Source organism: Cyanistes caeruleus, chromosome 2 (genome assembly GCF_971803275.1).
Source record: "Cyanistes caeruleus chromosome 2, bCyaCae1.hap1.1, whole genome shotgun sequence".
Taxonomy (NCBI): Eukaryota; Metazoa; Chordata; class Aves; order Passeriformes; family Paridae; genus Cyanistes; species Cyanistes caeruleus.
In genome coordinates this window covers 80,876,135-80,900,833 of record NC_141702.1, presented here as the reverse complement: position 1 = coordinate 80,900,833, position 24,699 = coordinate 80,876,135, and the positions used below count along the sequence as shown (strand labels likewise).

The 24,699-nt window shown below is 39.6% G+C and overlaps 1 protein-coding gene across 4 annotated transcripts in view; it reads left to right on the top strand.

Moving 5' to 3' along the window:
- The window catches only part of KIF26B (kinesin family member 26B), a 277,653-nt gene that overhangs the window by 148,055 nt on the left and 104,899 nt on the right, over positions 1–24,699 (top strand). The window lies entirely within an intron of this gene.

The window sequence follows — 24,699 nt, the reverse complement described above, 5'->3', positions numbered from 1 at the left end:
TGAAATGAGAAGAGAGGGGACCTGGGAGCAGTGTATGCAAAGGTGGCTGAGAGAGCCAAGGATGGGGAAGTGAGTTCTGAATTTTCTTTGTGTTTTCTATCAAGCAGAGTTCTGCTTAGTGCCCTGCCATGTTCCTGACAGCTCCAAGGATTCTGCTCGTTCTCATCATAAATTGGTTTCTGCAGTTACAAATCCAAGAGTAAAAGTACAGCTACTAATTGAATGTAAAAGCTTTCTGACTCGGCTCACAGCTTACTCTGGGGCTGCTTTGCATCTGCGTGCAGGCCATAAGCAGGACTGAGTTTTCTGTTTACAAACAGTGCATTTGCTCTGCTGAGACTGCCCATTTAGGGAAAAAACTAAAAAGAAAAAGCATCTGAAAATGTAGTGTCATCATGTATTTGAAACATTCAATGGGATGTAATCTATCAATTACATAATTCAGTGGTTTGTAATCCAAACCAAAACTGAGGTTTTACCACAGTAGGTTATGCTGCAGTCTGAACTTGCTGTACTTCCTTGGTAGGCATATTGTCAATGGAAAAGATGCAGAGCTGTTTTTAATCTTAAAAGCAGCAATTATTTTCTTCTTCTAAGATTTACTGTCTTGAAGCTCTAAACAGTGCAGGTAGTATTTTCAAAGATAAAACAGTTCTTGTTTTTTGTTTTGTTTTGTTTATAAATTCTGAAAGATTGTCAGGGTGTTACTCAGAGGCAGGATAAGTGCACCACAGTCAGCTGTGGTTGGAAAACTTGAATCTGTCAGTACACAGAAGATTAAAACTTTTTGAGGCATGTTTTCAGAATACAAAATAAATAAATAGGTTCTATCTGCCAAAACTGTTATTCATGTAAAGAACTGACTGGAATATGAAGATACAACTGTGGGAAACTTGTGCTTAAGAATAACATTATTTCAAATTTTATTTGACTTTGAGTGGTTTTACGCTCTGGCTGTCTACAAAGAATGATTTTGATGATGCAGATAATTGCAAATGGAATTTTTTGCAAACTTTTGGCAAATCTGTTCATTCACTGTGAGTGAATTTTGCTGCTGAAAGGCTTTTCCACATGCAAAAGGAGTTCATGACGAAGGATTTCTGTGTGAAGGAGTTTCTGCAGAGGGGCTGCTCTGGTTTCCTGTTTTGGGAAAGCTTTGCAGAGAAAGTGTTTTCTGGCTGTGGATGCAATATGCATTATAACTTCAGCAGATAAATTGTTCTGGATCAGGCAGATAATGGCTCCAGTGGGCAGCAGGGTGCTCAATGATGAATTGTGTTTTGACACTCACTGCTTCTTCACGATTTCACTTCCAGTCAGTTGCTTCCATTTGCCTCTATTGTAATTTATCATTCACATCACTACACTTCTTACTCTTACACTCTTGGTGTGTTCTGTTTGTCTCCTTGCCTTTTGCATGTCCCCAGTGTGGTAGGCTCTGTGTCACTGCCATCCCAGATGCTACGATGCCCCTCTCACCCTACATTTCCTCTGAATACTCTGTGGTCCCCATGCTAGCACTGCCAGTCCAAACCTCAGTGGGACTGGACCAGACTGTGGAAAATCATGTCCTCTATAGCTAGTTCTGATGTTTTGGTATTATGGGGCTCACTTGAAACTTTCTTGGTTAGTTCTCAGTGGCCTGGGAGTGGAAATACTAACTAGGATAAAAATCAGTGATTATATATGTTCCTGTTCCCAGTGGCAGTGCTTATGAGTAAATATTTGGTTGTCTGATAAAAATGAAATATTTTGCTTCTTGAGATGTGAGCATACATTTGATTAAGGAGCCAATATGAAAGAAAATCATTTTGAGTCAGAAAATGAAAACAGGTTTTCTGGAAAATGTGCTTTGGAAAAATGATTATAAAGGGCAGCAGATACTTAGAGCTGCTTCTAAATCTGAAGAAGTAGATAAAACCTGCAGGTGCAACTAAAAACAGAAGTTACAGCCTTGTGATTATCTTCAAGTCTCTGGAGGAGGCTGTATCAGTAGTAACTAATTTTTATGTGTTGTGCTTTAGCCCTAGCCAGCAGCCAAGCCCCAGGCAGCCGATCACTCTCTCCCTGCCAGTGGGAGTGGGGAGAGAATGGGAAGGGTAAAAATGAGAAAACTTGTGGGTTGAGATAAAGACAGTTTAATGGGAAAAGCAAAAACTGTGCACACAAGCAAAGCAAAGCAAGGAGTTAATTCACTACTTCCCATGGACAGGCAGGTATTCAGCCATCTCCAGGAGAGCAGGGCCCCATCTTACTTAGTGGTTACTTGGGAAGACAAATGCAATCATTCCAAACATACCCTCCCTCCTCCTTCCTCCTTCCCCCCACTTTATATCCTGAATGAGATGCCATATAGCCTGGAATATCCCTTTGGTCAGTTTGTATCACCTGTCCCAGCTGTGTCTCCTCCCAGCCTCTCGTGCACCCCCAGCCTCCTCACCAGTGTGGCTGTAGGAAAAGCAGCAAAGGCCTTGGCTCTGTGTAAGCCCTGCTCAGCAAAAACAAAAACATCTCTGTATTATCAACCCTGTGTTCAGTTCAGCACAAATCTAAAACATAGCCCTGTACTAGCCACTGGGAAGAAAACTCTATCCCAGCTGAAACTAGCACAGTATGTAATGAAGGATATTTTTACTAAACCTACCGTAATTCCTGATCTATAAGGAAGCTAAAGTCCACAGGCATCAGCTAAAAATGGGACCCTAATAGAGATGCTCTCAATGTCTTTTAGAATAGTTTCTCTCTCTCCACAGACAATATAGAGGCTAGAGGTACTGTCAGGAGAGGTTCATGTGATTCAGCATTATGTATACACCTAAATGTTTTCTATGCACTTCCCCTCACTGGAGTTGACATAAATGTGAATTTCTGTGCAGATATGGTAAGACAAAAGAAAGTTTCTGATTACTGAGACAGCATTTGGCTATCTAATTAATTGTTGCTACTGTCAGAACTACCTTTCTAGAAGGAATCTAACTGTGACTTTTGCTCTTGGGCTTCTTTTTAGGTTACAGCATGTCTGTGCTGCCTGAGGGGTGCCGAAGGGCCCTCCTCTAGTTACATATGAAATCCTTTCCCAAACAGCACTTTTATCCTTTGAAACTCAGACAGTATAGTGAATTGTGTAGGGCCAGTGAATTCACTAATAGATCAACACACAGAGAAGCTAGACTCAGTCTAGTCATACTGTATATCTGCTGTTTTAAATGAAAGGCATTCCAGAATGAAAATGATATCAATTTTAATGAAAAACTCCTAAATATTGTTCTCCACAGACTATAGTTTGAATAGTTGCCTCAAAACAGTGTCACCACTGATTGTTACTACATTACTCATAGTAAGATTGCTTTCTTTTCTTATAGGCTTTCAGAATGTAAATGAATTTAGATTATTATAATAATTTGCCTTTATCTGGCCAATTAAAAAAGAAGAAAGATGGAATAGAGGTATTGTTTTGCAAGTGACAATTAGATATCTTGCACTGCCTTAGGTTGCATTTCTGTTTGTTTTCCTAATTTCCTATGAATGCAGTTTCGTGTTTTTCTTTCTTTTCACTTCTTTTATTTTCCATGGGTATTGTCAGCAGAAAATTTTAATCTAATTATTCAGGGATCATGTTCATGTCATGGAATGCCTTTCTTGCCACAAAGGCTTGTATAGGCTCCCCGTGGTACCTCTGGCTGACATCTTCCTAGCCCTGGAGTTCTTCTATTTGCATCCTGGTTATGTTGTGGAGTAGAAAGGATAAAAGCAACATCTTTCACTTAAAGCTCTTCCAGAACTGTGTTAGCTTTTAAGTGGCTTGACTGGTGAATGTGAAATGCTGTCAGTACCCACCCACACACAATGCAAAATGTCGCAGGTCTGTCGTGGACTGTGGTTTAGGACAGCACATCTGAGGAGCCCCATGATGGTCACACTGTCACAGCACTGCCATGACTTACCAGATATTGCTGTGGTCATGCCTGCCACATCTCAGCTGTGCTCCTGTGAAGCACAAAGGGCTTCAGCTAAAGAAGAGAAAGACACATCACTGCAGTAGGTGGAGCCAAAGCGGAATCAAAAGGTCAAGAGCTTCTGCAAGACAGGATGTATGCTGGCACGTCATCGAGTGGCAGAGTTGGTGAGTTAAGCAGCAGTTGTTGCAGAACAGAAATAACTTCTGGATCAAGTTCCACTTGTTTATTTCACTGTCCTCTTTGTAATGAGCAGTTTGTAGCTTCTGAGGAAATGCAAGAAATTCTGTGGGAGCCAGGCATAAATACATCTTCTGACTTGTAGTACAGAACTGTGTGGTTCATCTGAATCTGGTCCAGGCAGCAATCCATACATCATCAGCTTGGCCAGTCACATGGAGCAGAGTGTCTTCCTGGCCAAGACCAGCTGCACACTAATGGTTCCCTAAAAGATGAGCGCAGGGGAAGAAATACCCTGCGGAAATGAAGGAAAGATTGTTGTGCAAGTCCTCCTCTGTGTTGGAATGGCATTTCTTCAGCAAACTAGAGTTTAGTACCTTAGTATCAAAGTATCAAGTATCAAAGTTTGCCATTATATTACTTCAACTACAGAGAACGTGTTAAGCTGTAAACAGCATCAAACTAAATTTCTTCCTTTTTCTTAAGGTCTAACCATCTTTATTTAACAATCTAGTTCACAGTAGATTTTCAGCAAACAGATTGACCAAAATTTTGATAAGAGCGGTGGAAAAAAAACCTCTAAACTTTAGACAGTACAATGTTAATTTTGTAGAGCACAAAAATATTAATTTTGGAGAAAGCCCATTTGTTTTTATTAAGCCCAGAACCTTTTTAAAAAGGGCTTCTGAAACTTAGCCAACTGCAATAGAACAATTGCTTGATAAATCAGTTCTACTGTAATAACAACTGTAATAACAGTTTGCCACATCATACTTATAGGCAACTCTGGTCAAACTGGATGTAAACTTTGTAGACATGGAAGGTAGGATCTAAAAAAGCCCTAGGAGGTTTTTTTAGAGACAGGCAGTATTACATGAAAGTTGAAATGTGACTTGAATCTGAAGGGAAGTCAGAGGTTTGTGACAGTTGAGCACAGGCTCAGGATATGTCGCTGACATTTGGGCTTCATAATATAAATGGTGAGGACAGTCAGGTTCTTGCTGCAGAAAGAATGTTATGCCAGCCAATGCTATTTTGTTGATCTTTTGACCCACTATTAAAATAGTGATGAGATCATTTAGAGTGTCTTTGGAAAACAGTTATTCACTGATATAGTCAAGTCTCCTCTGAGCTTTATCACCTTTCTGACATATTCTGAAGTCATAGCACCTGGTAAAAGATATGTTAACTTGTCAGTTAAATTTGGATCTAGTAGATGTATCTTTAGGTAGTGTTTCATCATTTCCTCCTAGTCAGAGACTGTTATTTTAGTAGCTATGGACACCTGTGCACAAGATACAGTTCCTATACTCAGCCAAATCTGCTCTCTAAGAGCGGAAGTTGTTTTTCTGATAGATGTTTTCTATTAACCACCAGGGCTGCTCAGCAGATGAGTATTTATGTCACCATCTCTCATCTTGTCATGCTTGTGGTTTGCCTTCTCTTGCTGCTTATGTTGCAGAGGTCTCTGACTGACCTTCGTTTATGTAGGTGTGTGCTGAGGCTGTGGGAGAAATGGGGCAGGATGCCCTTTTGCCTTCAGACAAAGGCAAAGCAAAGAAGTCAGTTCACATTCCCTGCCCACTCTTTACCTCTCCAAAGCATCCCATTCCCAATGGGTGGAGAAAGGGATAAGAATTTGTTCTCAATGTATGCTGTAGCCACCAAAGAGGATTAACTCTGTGGGAGGTAAGATGTAGCCTATACATATTTGCTGTATCTCCTCCCCAGTCCTTGCCTCTACACCATCTTTCGTGTCAGTGTGATTCAGTGTCAACTTCTTAGCATTTCAGAGCCTTTAATGGTGTAAGCCAAAGCCACTGATACCAGCAGTGAATTCACATTATTTTGGTGAGGAGTGCCTCACTGAATACCTTGGAACACCTCAGAATCGGTGTTTTTGTTAAATACTAGCAAATTATTAAGGGCAGTAGTTGCACCAGGTCACTGCTGATATTTTCTAAAAGTTGGGGTTTTTTTGCAGCCAAAACTTACTGAAAAGCACCCATGGTGACAGAATCATTGAAATCCTAGAAGTAATTAGGGCAATATGAGACATACTTATACCTACCTTGTTATTGGAACTAAACTACACAGCACTGAAAATACCATTATTGGAAAGAAAACTCATTCCGAAATATCAGTCTCTCAGTTTCAAGCATATTTGCTTGAGCAAAATATGTTGTTAACAGTGTTTAAGTCAGACTGTAGGTATTTAGATGCATAACCTCCAGTAGCTTTAGATATTACTGAAACTACACAAAAAACCTTTCAGAACTGGGCCCTTTTATTACTGCAGCAATGAAAAGTAGTAAAAAAAAAAGCATTGTAGTAAATCTTGAGAGAGCAATGAATTTTAAAGAAAAAAAGTATTAAAGAGAAGTGAACACAGTTTGAGATGGAGGCGAAAGCCAACTCTTAATCCTATTTGTGGGCTTTGCTCCAGCTGGACTAGCTGTGTGGCTAAGGGAAGCCAGATTTGGCATTGGGAAGCAATAACACTGAAGAAGACACAGGGATGAAGAGATGCAGTATGCAAGAGCTAACTGTATTCTGTATTTCTGGGAACACTGGGATGAGGAGAGGAGTTTCTCTCTACAGTGTTACGATGCAGGAGCATGGGGAATACTGGCTATAGTGTTGTGAGACAGACTGGGAAACCAGGAAGTTAAGAGGAGGGGATTAAGAATAATTAACGACTCCTAATAAAAAGGACTAAATGAGTATAGTTTGACTAAGTGGCGACTAATATGGCCTAAGGGATAGAACAGCCCACAAATATCTGAGGGATGGAACTCCCACAAAGAGAGAGAAGAATTATTTAGCATAAAGGATGAATTGTAGCTGTAAGTAAATGGAGGAAATTAGACAAAGAAGAACTTAATCTCAATATTTGGAACAATTTCCTGTATGAGAGTTCAGTTATTGCCACCTGGAATAATCATCCTCAAGAAGTGTGGGAGCCTGTGTTAAACACTTGGCTGTAAAAGTACCACACATACAACTGGAGCCATCTTGATCTTAGTGTGAGAGAATACAAAAGGTCTAGGGGTCTACCACCCTTATGCTCTCTGAAGAAATAACACATCTGTGGACCTGTTTTTTCTTCCCTGATGTTTGGAAGTTTTTTCTCTGAGGAATCAGTTTAAATTCCAAAGTATATTGGCAGATATACCTGAATAGCTGCAGCTGCCCTTGTGCCATGGGAGACTGGCCCTTGCTGCCTGGGAGTAGCTGTGCCAGGGAGAACATATTTTATCTATTTTATTTGATTTAAAAAAAAAAAAAAAAGTGTAATAAGAGTGTTCAGAACCACCAGCACCTTGGATACCTAATGATATATATATATGATAAATATTTTTTTTTTTTTTTTTGGTCTTCGCAATTTTGCTTTGTACAGAACCTCTTCTGTTGGGCTGCACTGATACACTATTTTTTACCTGGAAAAGAAAGGAGCCTCAGGGAAATTGTAAACAGCATGGAGTCCTTGAGACAGTTCTGCCTATCTAAGGCACAGCTGTATCTGAGGAGCATGTGGCTTCCCCACTGTTCCTTAGTAACATATTCCTGACACTGCTTTCAGTCACATCCCCTTTGTGCTGCTGCTGCTGCTGCTGGCAGTGCCTTTGCAGCAGACTGCAGTGTGCTTGCTGTGTGTGCTGAAGGAACGTGGTACTACTGGGAGCTTACGCAAATGCCATTATGGAGCTTCTTCCAGCTGTAGGGAGATGGTGCAGTGTTGTTTGGGGGTGTCTCTTTGCTGCCAGAAGGGCACTTCACTTGCTCTGACATTCAGCCTCATGTGCAAACATTTATACTGAGGCCACCTGAGTTTATAATGCTTTAACATCTGAATTTTATGCAGGTGTAAACAAGTAATGAGTTTGCAAGGTAATGAAAAATTAGGCCTGAGGTCCTCAGGAGCAGGTTCCATTGTTATTTGAATAAGGAGACATGCAACAGTGATTCTAAAATCTTGGGAGAGTTTTTGCAAATCAAACTACAGTTAGAGAAATGAAATTGAAAGCCATGCTATGGCAACAGCTTGAAGGAAGATCAAAGAAAGAACCATGGTGGCATAGAAAAAGAGAGTGGCATAGAGAATCACTCATCTTCATGCTTCTGGCTACATCGTGATTTCATGCCACAGTTTGCTGACCTCCTTTTCCTTTCTTTATGGGTGTTGTGCCAATGTAACTCTTTGTGGGTCAATGCTGTAAATTGGATCACTGTTAGGCTAAAAAGGCAGCCCTTCAGGAGTGTGCTTGCTCTCCCGACATGACAAAAACCATGACCAGCAGGGCAGCAGAGGGAACTACGGTTCATCTTGGCTGTTACATGTGAGCCTTGGCTTTTGAACTGAAGTAATTGGACATGCCTTTTCCATCAGCTGTTCCAACAGCCAAGGTTTGCATTTATATAGGAAAGATGTGTACTATGTCTATTTATGTTTATGTATACTTTGCTATGTAAATTATATTTAGCTCTTTTCATTACAGAGGTAAAAATTACATTCTATGGATGTGTGTATAAAGAAACAGGTAAAGGCTTAACCTCTTCAGCCCTCTGCAAGGGAATTCTTGGGTTGCTGGTTAAATGGAGTCCCAACAGGTGTTTGCATCTCTCTCTGCCTCTCCCAGTTACACACGTGCTGCGTGTTTTGCTCTTTCATAGCCACTCCTGCACGTTAGATAGCATGGAAGAAAGAAACAGATGCAGCTTCTTTCAGAAAGCTGCAGGGAGAAGTTTGTAACATGCTATTCAAAACCTCCTGTAAATGAGAAAAGTATTGCTAGAGCGGGTACCCTGTGGGGTGGGAAGTTACTGTGAAATTCAGTCGAGACACCTCCTCAGATGAAGTCTGTTCAGCAGTAATAGCGTTTGCCCGGGGAATTGTAACTCCACCATTCCTTCCGGCTCTGTGCCATCTCTGTGGATTTGGGGAACTGCATGTCTTCACCTCCCTACTGTTGTACTTCGTGAGGGAAACTACAGATCTAACTAGGAACATCTGAGCAAAATGTATTGTTATCAGACACAAAGAAAAGCTTCTTGCATTTGATTGTCTAACCATAATGTAGTAATGATACGATGGAATGGAAGGCAATATAATTGGATGGGGAACTGGAGGAGTTTTATTACCTTCTTTTATAAGTTTCAATATGCCCATTTAAAAAGTAGAATCAAAACAATATGTTTCCTTGGTTTAGACATTAGTCACTATGAAAAGTTCCAAACACTGTGATATACAGATGCTTTTTCATGAAGGGTAGGTTTAATATTACATGCATAAGATGTGCCTAAATGGGTCTTCCTGTTTTTGAGTCAGCATACCAAGAACTAAATGGATAAAAACTGGTAAAGCATTACATCAACGTGTAGAAATATTCAGTTATTGCAAGTTTCAATATTATTTATATTTTTATTAGCTGACCCAACTTTCATCCTTTCATCTTTTCTTCTGCTATTTTAGCAGTCATTTGCGGATTAGGAAGCTTTGAGTTTTGTATCTAATGGGGATAGAGTGGGACAAATTTCAAACTCTCCATGAACCAGCTGCTGTGAAATCACACAGAAGTATTTGGAGCAAAGCTAACTTTGATTTCCTGAAAATTTGCCCCAGATGTGTTATGCACAGTTACATCTTAATGCCTAAAATATGTTTTCTTTTCTTGAGGTTTGCAAAGTTTCTATGTGGTATTGCTTTTCTGGATATGGGCTATTTCTGATCTGTACACCTGCACAGCTCTGGGAGAAGCCGATGGTGGTTGGTTCGGGTAAAGCTCCACAAACCTGGGTAGTGTCCCTGCAATTCCTCCTTTAGTTCTTATCAGGCTAGCAAAGTAATGCTATATGAATCACTGTTTTTTTGGTTTGGCATTAGAAATGAAACTCTCAAAATTCTGGTTTGAATTAGACACAGCATTATTTTCAACCAGTAACAAACAATTTTATTTCTCTTTCCATTTATGCTAAAGCTTAAAAAAATATGCATGTGTGATTTTAAGACACAGAAATGTTTCATTGGTCTTCTTAAAATTCTAGTACACATCTTTTCATCCTGAACACTGTGACCAAAGCTATTAGCCAAATTCTAACCCCTAAACTAGAAAGCTAAGAAACTGAGGATTCCATCCTGCCCTGTGTTATTTGGCTGTTCTTGTAGAGAGAAAAGGTAGAGAAGGGGTGTTAGCTCTTGCCACCAGCAGCTCTGGTCACCACAGTAGCACCTGCAGGCTAGGCTGGGGTAGAGGCTAAGAAGCCAGCTGGTGTCCCACAACCTTGAGGGACCCTTCTAGTGTTCCTGCTGAATTGTACATGGACAGCTGAAGCTTCACTCTGTTGCTGTTGGATGGAAAAGCTCCTTTGACAAGGAGCAGACAGCTGTCCCTTGCCTCCTGGAGAGTGTGTATTCAGCCCTGAAGAATTCAGACCAATGTTAGTACTTAGCACCTGTGAATACCACACGCTGATCACCACCCTCATGTCTGAGCTTGCCATTTGCAAAAGAATAAAAAAAAAGATCTATTTTCCCCTTAGCTTTGTAATGATTTAGATATTATGTAGGCTCAATCTCCATGGCACTTTCTTCCTCTAATTCAACCTGCAAGGATTTATATAACCAGCATTATTACAGACTAATTAAAACTAAAAGTCTTCAAATGGTGTCACATACTTCTTTATACTTCCTTTGCTTGTGGCAGTGTGACAGACGGTGCTCAAGAATCCAGAATAACTGTTCTTGTTTCCTGTTATATAAGATGCCTCCTTAAAATAGACTGCTGAGAGACTTTCTGAGTTGGTGCTTTTTTTCCTTCTCCCCAACCAGCTTCACAATATCATTGTGCTGTCAATGTGACTGCCTGTCTGCTTCTGCTATAATCTTATTTAGTCTTGGTAGAAAAGAACATGAAAACAAGCTTTGTTTTTGTCATTCCATGCTTTCCTGTGGCATCAGATAGAGAAGGGGAAATGGCATGGTCACATGCCCTATATTTATTCTCCTTTAGTTACTAAATGCCTTGCTCTTTGAAGTTCTCATGATAGAGAGTTTATCTGCAGCAAAGGCAGCCAGCCTCTCTCTGCTTGTGAGCCAGTTTTACTCCCAGCCAGGTGTTCAAGGGCAGATGCAATTCAGTCATGCTTGAAAAAATTCTGTATCTTGCTTGGTAAATAATGATAGTGTAATCATGTCTTGCCCTCCTAACACACATTGTGGTAACTCCAGTTTGGCTGGCTGCCCCTCCAGCCAGCTTTCCTGGGAGCCTTCTAAGAATCATATTGATGAGCTCCACGCATGAACTGGTTGCCTTGTGTTGTAACTTTAGGGCTTTCTGTAGTCTCTGTCTTCAAGAGAATGAATATTTGTGCTTCCTTTTCTTTCAGCAGCAATACAAGGTGTACATCGTGGTACTGGGTCTTGTCCTCAGACATGAATTGCTTTTACAATTTGGGAAATGCCTGTTACTGAAATTTGTCCAGTCCCTTAAGGTCCCATTAGTCTCAGTAGGAGCTAAAGGCATGCATCACATACCCTAGGAGATGCCTGGTTCCTTGCAAAATTGAATTTACAGAGAAAATTTATCATACATTCAGGAACAAGTGACCCAAGATTGGCCGCAGTGAGCTTTGGAGCATGATTGTATCTCTGGAGAGTCATTGAAACTGCCCCTTACATTATTGATTTGAATTTGATGTTATCAGAGTGTGTCTCCTTGCAGTGTTAGATGTGTGAAATATAACCACGCAAAAAGGTCCCACAGATACACTGTTTCTCCTGTTACTAACTGTGTCACATAGTCCATGGGTCTTCCTTCCATATCCTCATTTTCAGAGATAGGTATGTAGAACAGAAAATAAATCCAAAGGGGAGTATAAATGCTCTCTAGCTGGGGGAACAGAATAGCAAATGAAAGTCTAAGTTGGTGCAGTGGGCAGGAGCTAATCCTAAATAATCCTAAAATAAAGACTGTAACGTCACCCCTGTTTGGTCATTGGACTTCTGGTGATGAGCTGAATGCATTTCATCTGCCAGCTGTGTTTTTGATAGTACTTGTTTAATTGAATTGATGTAACCAAAGAGAAAAACAAGTAACAGAACAGATGGAAAATAGCTACAAGAGAAGATAATAAAATGAAGGAAAAAGGAAGTCAGTCATATTGATGACTGAAAGGGAGAGATCTGTGGCCAGTGGCTTTGTCTGGTGCAGAGTTGTGCTGTCCCAGCTCAGGTATGAAGCAGTGTGATGGTGTTGGCTCACACTAGCAAGGCCCCAAATTGATTTCCTGTCATGTGCTCCAAAGGGCTTTTCTTCTTTGGTTTGCACATACAGGACTGGTGGGGTGTTGACCTGTGCAGGAAAGTGAATTTGGCTGTATTGCATCTGTGTGTGTTCATATATATATATATACACAAAGCTACAATTTTCCTTATGGGGCACATTTCTTCTTGCCAAAATGATTGTATTTCCTTATTCCATGCTGTTCAGGAAGAAACTGACCAGAATAAATACTTTCACACTAAGAAGGCCATTTGCTGTAACCATACTGTTGAAATTGCAGTGGGATAACTTATGTTTAGGCAGTGGTAAAAAAAGTGTATTTATGTGGCTTGTCTGTCTATCTCAGCTTTGCAGTGCTTTTGCATTGTGTGCACAGAATGTATGCCTTTGGCTTTACCACTGAAGCACTGTATCAGGGAAAATAATAAAGTTTATATTTACAAATCTGTTATGTCTTGTGGTGTAAAAAGGTTGTGTTCTCAGCTACTTCAAGCTAAAATACTTTAAACCCCTCTTGCCCCCCAATATTTGTCAGGCTTCTGAGTTGTAACACTCATTCTTGAATGACTGCTTGAATGAGGCTACTTCAGTAATGCCCACAGTTTATGGTAATATTGCAAGTGGGTAAAACAGAAGATTTACTAAAAATAACCTGATTTTGGGGAGCATGACCTTGTGTGTGGCTGTTCACAAAGCTGTGTAGAGCCCCACTCCTTAATGCGAGTGTGATGGGTCCTGTTAAAGACAAAGGACTGGTGTCAAACCCTGTGGCTCAGTAAGAGGGTGCAGGGGGAGTTTTTTCATTGTGAGAAATCAACGTGCTACAGTATACTGGTATCTGCAAAAAGCCTTTTAGAGGGGACTGATTGCATTTTCTGGGTAGTAGGTCACAGAAGAATCAGGATGGGAGCATGAAGGGACAGTCTGCTTGAGGCTCCTCAGAGAGTACTGCACAGATTTGATATGAGCCCAGGAGGCATAAACTGATAAAGCGTAAGTCCCAAATGGATCAATATCTTCCAGATTGAATGAAATTTTCATTTTACTCTGATGCTTCAACAGGAATATGTTTCACTGTGAAGGAGCTGGAGGATTCTTTATTTCAAAGAGGCAAGCCCCAAACATGCCAGATCAGCTGGTAATCTTAATTTTAACTACACTGCCTAGTCAAGAAGGCTTCCATGCTCTCTTGTTTAAATCAGATAAAAACATTTCAAGTGAGAGCAGAATCTTGTGATGTTGGAAATGAAATTCTGAGTTTTATTTTCTGTCCAGTTTAGGTTACTTAAAATGACTGAATATACCGAATATACCGAATGTGTGAGTGTGATCAAATATCCAGAATGGAAAATAATGACTTCTCTTTCTGCAAACGCAGGGTGAGGGAGCAATTGGCCTACTTGTGCCTTGTTGCAGGTGGTTGTAGTAAGGCAAAATAAACAGATTAATCTCTCTGTTATCATCTGCTCTGGAAAGCAAAGTATGCTCAATTTTTTTTGTGTGCAGAAAGGGCTCTCTTCTTTTCCTGTCCTCTGTCTGGTATAAAAGAAATACAGTGAGAAATACAGTTTGTGTCTAATTCTTAGAGAAAAATGTACATTTTAAGAATCAAAAGATTTTTGTGTGTAGTGTTACCCCTTGTATTTGTAATATCTACTGTGGACCCAGGACACTCAGAGACTGCAGTTCTTTTGGTGTTATGGAAGAGCAGACAAGATCTTTTTTTATTTCCTCTGATATCCCTCCTCCCTGCACCCCTCACTCTCAGCTGTATTTCAGCAATATTCAACAGGAGTTAGAGTTGGAACAGAGCTGAAAACATTGGTGCTATCAACAAATCACAAAAGAGATTGATAATAAGTAAAGTCAGTCAACAAATACATTTTCCTGCCTTTTTTATATGAGATAGGATGAGTTTAGAGAAAAATTTTTGTATAAAATTTTGAGCCATTTAAAATAACTTATTTTTCTACTTCTAGAGGTATTTTCAAAAATTTGCTTTTGCTAAGAAACAAACTTTTTCAGTGCAACAGTTTGTCCAACTATCTGAGAAGTGCCCTGAGAACTGAAAATTAATTTGATTGCACCGAAATTTGAACAGGTAATAAGCAAAAAGCTGCAGATTAAAGACTTTATATGTCATAAATTCTGCTTTTTCGGTGCCTGTGCCACACATCTGTACAGTTCAATTCTTCCTGGCAGTGCCTTACTACTCTGTATTGTATTTAATTTTATGGTCTTTTTGAATTTCACTTTACTGGAAATAGAAAAAAAAAGAACAAAAGGTTTGTTTTAAAAATATCGGTAATTGCCAGCACTAATAGTGTTTTCCAGTTTCATAATTTTTCATAATCATTCTGCAGCATGATTAAAGTAGGTTAAATATTAAGGTCAGCTCCCAAAGGTGGTAGGGTCCAAGCCAGCAGAATGCTGAGCATTCCTGCAAGAGGCTGGGCACACAGGACTTCCTCTGCAAATGGTAGGATATGAGGACATTTAGTATTGTGTAGAATTACTGCCTGAGTCTTCAGTAGATAGAGAGAGAAGGTCTTATCACAATACATTGAAGGTGATGTGGGTAAAATTTGTGTCAATTTTTTATCTCACCAAGAAATGTGGATTTCATTCAAGCTAAATTAATCAGCTTCTGCTGATTAGCTAATGTCCTGCCAGAAAGCAAACAATAACCAAGAAGTTTTTTAATGTGTTTTGGTTACAGCCTTGAAAAAAGAAGTAGCTATTACCCTTTTCAGTTTGGAATGGTAGTTTGACATTTTCTCCACTTACATTAATATTCTAGAAATTAAAACCTTAATTTTGAATTTCATAAATTTCTAAGACTGATGCCAAGTGATTCTGTTGAAAATTTTCAGGGAATGTACATTTTGAAAGAAAAAAATAAACATTTCTTTCATAGCATCATTGAATCATGGGGCCTTGAAGGCACCTCAGGATGTTTCTACCAACTTCCTGCTCAAAGCAGGCTTGGCTCTGAGATCAGACACACTGCCCAGGTCTTTACCCATTTGGGTCTTAAGCTTCCCCAAGACCAGAATCTTCACAGTGTTGCTTGGCTGCCCTCAGGGTGAAAAAGCTCTTCCTTATACTGTGTCCAAACTCCTCTTGCTTCAACATATGCCTACTAGCTCTTGTTCTCCTTCTATAACCTGGTATGGAGGGCAAGTCCATCATCTGGATACCCTCCTTGTCAATACTGGTGGGGATGCTCTTAGGCATCTCCAAAACCACTGTAACTATTTGTGTGAATCTGCCAAGAAAATCTAGATGAATTTATTATTTCCCACCATTCATGAATTTCTTTGTGCTTTAGCCCATCTCTAGGAAGCTGCGATCATTAAAATTCTTTCTTTTGTCTACTTTGCTTATAAGCTGTTCGGACTGGACTGATTTTAGTCTGCTAAGAAGAGGACCACAGCACTGGATCTTTGCATGTTATTTATAGTAGTTGTTGTAGTCTGCACTAGCTGGAAACAACTTGTATCAAAGAATTATCACCATCTCATGGCAAAACTAACAGGAACTCTTAGAGGAAATATTTGTTACTATGACAGGAGATGGCTTGTCAGAGCTGGGCTTAAGTGCATTGAATTTCAGTGCATCTGCATTGTCAGAATAATTTACCATTTGTATGCTGGTGTTATTTTAAATGTGCTGACCTCAAAAATATTGATGAGGCAAAACCCCTTGTAAAACATACCTGCCTTTTAACCTTTTTATGGTTCTGCCAACCGGAAAGTTAAACAATGACAAAATGGACTGTGAATCTGTGCGCTGGCTGCTTTTTCTCCTGGTGTTATGAGAGGTTTTTGCTGAATGGGACAGATATGAAGCAGAATAGCTTTCTGCACAGTATGTGGTCAGGCTTTAGCATTCAAGGTAATAGAATAACTGTAATCGTATAAGCTCCATAAAACTTACAGCTAAAGAATTTTCTTTATGTGATTTTGAGGACTGTTATTAAATGGCCAGTGGTTTGTGGGCCCCACATTGCAAGGCTCCTGCTAGTCGTGTTTTTGTGCCGTCACGGCTGCTCATGAGGAGAGTCAGCTGGGGTCTGAATAACCAGGAGTCCAGTCCAATGGTTTGGCATTTCCTTTGTTATCTCAGACATAGGGAAAATCTGCCAGCTATTACTTAGGGAGCTTTCATGAGAAGTCAGTGTACCTGTACATCTATACCTTTAATAGTTTAGTTAACAGCTGTAAGGTCTGTGTATATTTCTGGTTGTGCACAATAACAATACAAAGATAAAACAGTGCACAGCTCCCTCCTTGTTACTTTGTGGCAAGGCTGGTGCCTTGCAAAATAAATTGTCGGTATAAATAGGCAATACTTCTTAACACCCAAAGGCTGAGCTGGATGGAACCTGTTTCTGACCTTTCCTTGGAAGATACTAGAGCCCTTGCCCTCAGCTCTGTGACTAAAATAAGGGCTACTCTGGTCTGAAAATGAGTTGTCAAATGACCATGGTGGTAAGTGATAAATACATTTGAATGAATCTGAGTTGTAGTAAATATGTCTGGTTTTCTTCCTATATTAAACTACTGCTAAACATCTTTATTTTTTCCAAGTATAATGGGTCAGCTTGCTTCATGCATTAAGCATGCAGTGACACATATCCAGTTGATCCTCAGAGCTTTCCAAGAAAAGAATAATGTTAGCACTGTCATCTGTCTGACTACCATTTTTTATAAAACCTTTTTTTCATAGAGAAAAATAAGTTAGATTAATAGTAGAAACAACCTTTCCCCACTCATTTAAAAAATCAGATAGTTATTTCTCTTCTTTGTTTGATTGCTGTGCATTTTTCATATGGTTGGGTTCTTCTGCTGGTTACCAAATTTTTTTTTTTTCTCTAAAAATGCAGGTTAATTATGTTTGTTTGCAGTCAGTAACAGCAGAAAAAGGTGAATCTGGTCATTTTTATCATGTGTGTGACCACTACCTTGGTCTGTAATGCCTGAAATTTAGGAACCATACTAAGAAGAGAAGAGAATGAGGAGAAAAAAGAAAACAAAGTAATCAGAAATTATCTTTCTCTAGCTAAAGATATCAAGATATTGAGTCAAGATGTACTTTTCTCAATAGGTACTATTGAAGGACAGGGGCATGAGCTCTTGTAGAAATTCCAAATATGCTGGTTCATTTAAGTTATGTTTTTTGCCAACATTACCTTTATACACGAGTGATAATGAAAGATCCTTTTGCCAAAGGCAGAAAGGCATCTGTCACCAAATCAGTTTTCCAGGAACTTCTAGGTTAGATAAAAAGTTATTTGCTGGAATACAGTGCTACCTGGTAAAGAGAATGCTGTGAATCAAACAGAAATGACATGAAAAGGGGTTTGTTTCAGATCATAATATCTGATTATAGCCTTCTCTGAAATAATATCCTTAATATTCTTCTCTGAAACTGGGAGTATCCCTCAAATAGCAGCTGTGTAGAATATGAGTCCTCTGTCCCACAGTAAAGTTGTGTTTCTATACAACTTTGAGCTTCTCATTAAGCTATTGGTCTGCAAGCATATTCCTCGTCTTTGTTTCGGTGCAATTTAAGAGCAGCTCTGTTGCCAGTGAATTTACTCAACCTTGAAGCTGATATAAGAGCATTTCTGTGCTGTTAATTTCAGTGAGTTTGCCTGTGTGCCTTAGCTTTTATAAGACATATCCTGAATAAAGTTTGAAGTTCTATTTTGACTCTTTTAGAATTAAATAAGTTAAAAATAATGAGTTTCTTGGAAGTTATACAACATCCATGGGGAGAGTGCAGTCACTGAAGCACTGTGGCCAAAATATCTGAACTGCCACCCAAGATGTGAAAGATTACAGCCTGGGACAGCTTTATTGTTGCTGTGAAATTGAATGCATGCATAAAAATAAAGAGAACAATACAGGGCAAGTGTTTACTGGGCATTAGAGAGATGTTTATTATACCTTCTACAATATAAGCAGAAAGTTCAAATTATCTCCAGATTTTAAAGGCATTGTAAAATAATTAAACACAAATACTAAGAATCTTACTGGAACTACAAATCCTGAAAATGTTCCTCTGAGGATTTTTATTTCATTCCTTACATATCTTACTAGGCTGCAACACCACAGCTCTGGGTTTGGCCACTCCAAGAATTAAGGTGGAATAAAGTTGTCCTGATTCTTGTTTATAGCTTGTAGCTTCCTGTTACAAGGCAGGGAATGAGGACTGAGAAGGGACATGGCAAGCCAGCTGCAAGATTTATCACTCTGTCTTCTTGCTTTCACTCTGGGTGAGAAAAACTGTTCCATGTAGAGATATGAGGAAAAGCTCTTGGAGGCTGTTTTCGCTTCTTGAACAAGCTTCCCAGGTGTTACCCCTGGTTCACAGCAGGTGGTGGAGGGGTGGCAGAGCAAGCTGTTAGCTTGTGGGCTAAACATCCTCTAAAGCATCTTTCTGCTCTTTGCTTTAGGAGATGCAAGGTAACGCATGGCACAGAGGAAGCCATGGATCCTGGCCAATTCATTGCCCTCTAGATAGAAATATGAGATTTATATGAAACCACATTTCATACCACATGCCTCAGATTTTAAGGCTGGGAAAGACCTTGCCATAGTAATTCAGGCATATTAGCCATGTCAAATAAGTATGATTTAAAACTCACTTGGCACAAGCCAATTTAGGAGGTTAAAGCAGTAGCAGCCAAGCCAAAAAAAAAAAAGGTGAGAAAAGAAGCAGGAGGGGGAAAGGAAGTTTGCAGACAGGGCAGTGGCAGGTGTGGGGTCTCCCCTTTCTGTGGTCATAGTCTGGTCAACGTGGCTGTAATGTCACCTTACTGTGCCTGCATCACCTCTGCGGTGAATTCTATTTCTTCCTTCATTCTATGGAGGAAATAGAATCAAGTTTGGTGAAAATTCAGAGAAGGTAGATTAGATCCCTATAATCAGAAAATGTGAACATCCCATTTAGTGCACTCTGTCCAGTTTGTATGGGCAGCATATAGGTGATATAATTCAGTAATAAAAGATCCTGGAGGAAACACTGTTTAGTGACCCCGTGTGACTGAAAATGAAGACTGTATTTTCTCACGGAAAATTAATCTGCAAGGTTGTAAATTTCCTGTATCCTGTTGGTTTTTACCTTCCAGCTACATGAAGACTTGTATATGACATAATGAATAATTTAATATAAACATATTTACCCAAAGCAGAAAATACACTTGGAAACCATGTTGGCAAATGTTTGAGTTGGAAATAATCAAAACTAATGGCAGGATTCCAGTATACCTTTGTTTGACATTGTTCCAGTGTCCTGGTTTAACCCCAACCAACAGCCAAGCTGCAAGCAGCCACTCGGCCTCTCTCCCACCAGTGGGACTGAGAAGAGAGTAGGAAGGGTAAAAGTGAGAAGATTTGTGCATTGAGATAAAGACAGTTTAATAGGGAAATCAAAAGCCACACACAGAGGCAAAGCAAAACAAGGAGTTAATTCAGTGGTTCCCATAGGCAGGCAGGTGTTCAGCCATCTCCAGGAGAGCAGGGTCCTATCACAAGTAATGGTCACTTTGTGAGACAAACACAAACATTCTGAACATTCCACCCCTTCCTTCTTCTTCCCCCACTTTATATCCTGAGCATGAAGTCATTCCGTTTGGAATATCCCTTTGGTCAGTTTGTATCACCTGTCCCAGCTGTGTCTCCTCCCAGCCTCTCGTGCACCCCCAGCCTCCTCACCAGTGTGGCTGTAGGAAAAGCAGCAAAGCCCTTGGCTCTGTGTAAGCCCTGCTCAGCAAAAACAAAAACATCTCTGTATTATCAACCCTGTGTTTGGTACAAACCCAATACACAGCCCCACACCAGCCACCGGGAAGAAAATTACCTCTACCACAGCAAAGAAACCAGCACAGTCAGTTAATCAAAATACTACAGTGATTACATTTTACTTTGTAGGTGACAGGCAAAAACTTCTGCTTTTTTCTGCAGAAAGAATTATATCTTGGGTTAAAAAAAAGAAAGAAAAAAGAGAACATAAATACAGCTGTTGCTTTGAGGGTGTGGCTGGATAATAATGTCTTTTTGCTTATAGGGGTTCAACCTGAGACCATAGGATATGAATGTTTCATGCTGGGCAACCAACACTGCTGATCACAGACATAAAGATCTATTTTATAACTGGGTGATACAGCTGCACAAATATGCTTAGAGAGTTTGCTCAGAAGATTGATTTCCAAACTAAACTTCCATCTATTTTCCAATGTACATTAAGATACAGCAGCAAGGCAGTTTTGGGTAAGTAAAGGTAGTGTTTTAATTAAGCTAGGGAAGGTCATTAACCTGCTTTGGGCTTGTCAAATCGAGTGGTCAAAGTGTCAAATCAAGTGCCAAATCAAGGTTCTGGTAAGCCATCCCTTGCACAGATAAAGTTCATCCCTTAGTCCTTGAATGGTGTACCCAGCCAAGAATAGTTTTATTATAGAATGGAATGTATATCTCCAAATAAAGAAGAAAAATAGATTTTTAGTTCAAATTAGAATTGTAAATATTTACAATAAAGGTAGTTAATACATGGCTGTTCAGCATCCACAGCTTGTGAGTAATTTCCTCTGTGGAAAATAGGATATGCAAATGCAATTTCAGTTCCTATTTTGGCAGAGAAACTGATATGCCAGCTCGGTAGCCTCTATGATGGATTTTTTTTTTCAATGGTAATAAGTACTGAATGCATCTTAGTGTAGTATGAACATTCAGTAGGGAATAATTATGCAGAGATATACACCTAAGGAAATCTCTTCAGATGTCACTGGTGATGGAGTGTGTCAGTCAGTGTTACTTATCAATGATCTTTGCTGACACAAGTGTGAATAATATTCTAAGTATCCACTTAATGTTCCACCTTCTTCTGGATCTAATGAACCCAGTGGGCCTACTGACCTCTACTTTGACAGTCCTAAAGTTTTAACTTTGTCTTGGATGAGGTGTTGCTGAAATAAAAAAAAATTCTTTTATCAACCTAAACAAGTTTCCCGTGAATTTTATTAGCATTAATTTAGAAGCCTGTGTTTGAAAATCCCAACCTGCTTGTAAAGTTTTAAGGGGAAAAAAAAATAAATCACCATTTCTGCATAGGTGGAGTGCGAAAACTATTCTGACTGCCCAAAGATATACATATTTAAAGTTTTATTTTAAAAAAAAAAAGCTGAGTAAGTCTTTTCAAAAAATTATCTCAGTCTTTGCTATGGATCAGGTGGACTTTCAAAGCAATTCCCCTTTCCTGCCAGGGCTATGTATTAGTTTTATTTGGGCTGAACTTTAATCAGCTTTCTAATGTCCCTCCTGTAATTTTAACTCCTGATCTTGTGATTATTTCCTCTGCCAGAAATATTGTAAGCCTTCAAAAAGTCTCCAGATGCTTGTTTGCATCAGGACTCTCAGGAAAGAAATAGTCCAAATTATCTGAAGGCGTTAATCCAAAGTATATTAGCTAAACTGGATTAAATATGCATTCTTTTGGAAGGTAATTCAGTAAAATGACATTAGAGACAGTTCTGCTGTGAATGAGTATGTTCACACAGTGGTCTAATGCAGTTTAAATTATGCTCTTTGAAAATTGAATTTGGATCAAGTTCCTTGTGTGTCTCTGTGGACACAATCCCTACCACAGCCATACCACACACAGTGGGGAAGTGGTTTGCAATGCACTGGAGCCCCCTGCACACCCCTGCATATTCCATAGCTGATATCACTTGGCTCAAGTGGGAGCTAATATAACCTGGAGTATGATCAGCTTATTGTCAGTACATAAAGCCATGCTGCCATCACTGCCATCACCACTACTGCAGCAGTATGCAGTCTCAAGTGGAAATCAGAGCCCTATTATACTAGATATTAAATGAAAAAAATAAAATAGCTGGCTCCTGTACAAAGAGCAGAGCCTAAACAGCTGCTGGAGAAGCTATGCAGGCTGTGAGCTTCACTGCCCTCAGTCCAGAGTGGTGCTTTGCCTGAGGAGTCTGGTGATCCATGAGAGAGCCAGGACTCTGACTTGCCTGGAAAGGTCAAACATATGAATTTCTAACCTGTGCTAGATCACAGGGCCAAATCAGTATCAGCTGGCTTGAACAGCTGTGTTTGGAGCAATGCTAGCCACTCAGGCTGAAGGATTTTGCTCACACAAGTGTACTCACAAGAAAGCCACACTCTAGGTATTTGTGTCATATTGCAGCCGGTGTATGGTTCAGCTATCCTCTTCCCACTTAAATGCTCTGGGAATTACCTGATGCTTATTGCCTTTTTGATCCCCTTCAAAATTCAGTCCAGTCTGATAGGGCTTGTAAGTGATTCTGTAGCCTGCCATGCATTGATTTCTCCTACACGGGGGAAAACCAGACAACCCCATAAAGTATTTCATTGTTTTTCATACATTTTGCCAATCACAGGCCAAAAATATAAGGAAAATGCAGGTTATTCCATTTGTATACCATCTCATAGGTTATAACTGTCAAACTTTAATATAGTTCCAAGATTTTGAAAAGGCCAGGTACCCCCAAGAATGTGTTCTCTTTAAGAAAAAGTCAGCTGTGTGCTTGGTTGGGTCAAGAAGTGCTTTGTATTACACTGTCAGCTTTGTAAAAGGAACAGCAAATTCTGGAGGAGCATTTAGTGCCAAGAGGGATAATGGCTCTGTCAGTCAATTCAGGAATCAGCTTTTAGGAAATATATTTTCACCAGGTTCATGGTGAAAATGAGTCAGTGAGACCAGATAGATGACCATAGTGGATGGAGCCACAGTCCTTTCAGACTGGACTAATGAGCTTGACCACGGGGGTAAAGCTTTCAGTATGTTTGACCAATATTTACATTTTCAGTTGTTGCACATAGAGTATAAGACTTCCCTTAAAATAATTTTATAGTGAAACTATGACGTACAGACAATCTTAATTCAGCATGGACAATTCATAAAAGTGTTAGTGATGGACAGTGTGGAAGCTGAAATAATTGAATCCTCTCAAACCATGGAAATGTTGCAAGGAAATGAAAAAATGGCTTTGACCAACACATTTTGAGTATGTTTGCTATGAAAAAGAAAGTGTATGCTTAAATGAGAAGAACTGGTTATGAACTGCAGTCTTTAGGTAAAAGTAAAGAGAGGACAAGGAGGTGGTACAGAAACTTCTGAGTTCTAATTCTGTTTCAGGTCATTTAAAATCTCCTAATGTTTTTCTTTCATTGGAAATGAATTTATCTGGAAGTGCTTTGCACTTGGCATAGGCTAAAAGAACACACCCTGGTGCTGCACATAGAGTACTTGTGACCAGCTGCCACATGGCAATGTCATCCAAGCAGTATTTTGTCCATGCGGCTGAGGTACCTGATACAAACACAGGTTCCTTGCATACTGGAATGTGTGTGTATGTACATGTGTGTATATATTCAGTCTTTCTTCCCTGACTCCTTTGGGTAAAATGATGTCATTACTTTTGTAAATTTTGAGTTGTATAATATAAACTGCTACCAGTATAATGGAGCTAAAGCTTCTTAAAACTTGGAAGGATTTAGAATTATTGGTCTTGAGTGATGCACTTCAGCAAGGTAAGGAGAGCTACTGTCAGCACAGATTGCTTTTTTACATATATTAAGTCCCAATTTGTCTGCCAAAGCAAACACAATTTTTCTATCCATCTCTCCTTTGAGTTGGTAGTCCTGCTGACCTGCTCCATTTAAATTGCTCTGTTTTGCAGAAGGGAAACCGTGGGACAGCATGATTAATATTGATGTTATCCCTGGCAGTGCAGGATGCACAAGTGTTGGGACAAACCAGCTGCAACAAAGACTTGAATGTTGCATTATCTCTGAAAACAGAACATTTTGCAAAACAAAAGTACTGAATGTTTCTGCTCCAGAAAAGCTTAGCCTTTCAATCAAACTCTATACAAAATTCTTATACACACACTTATCTGAGAATTCTGTAATAAAAGCAGTCTCACTGTTTCCCCTGATTAGTGGTTAATGCAGCTGGAGTCTGTATGATTGTCTCCATCTCATCACAAACAGCAGTATTTTCATTGGTCAACATTTGTTCAGCTTTTAGACTGGCTTGTTTTAAGAACTGATAAAAATTTTGAACAGCTAGTGCTAGGATTCTTACACCTCAGCAGAATCATCTGAGCATCTATCACTAATTAACTCTACACAAGTATTCATTTTCGAATCAGTGATCCATGCATGAGACACAATTCTGTGTGAATCTTTCATAATTTTAAAATAGCAATTGCCATATAGCTCACTGGTTTG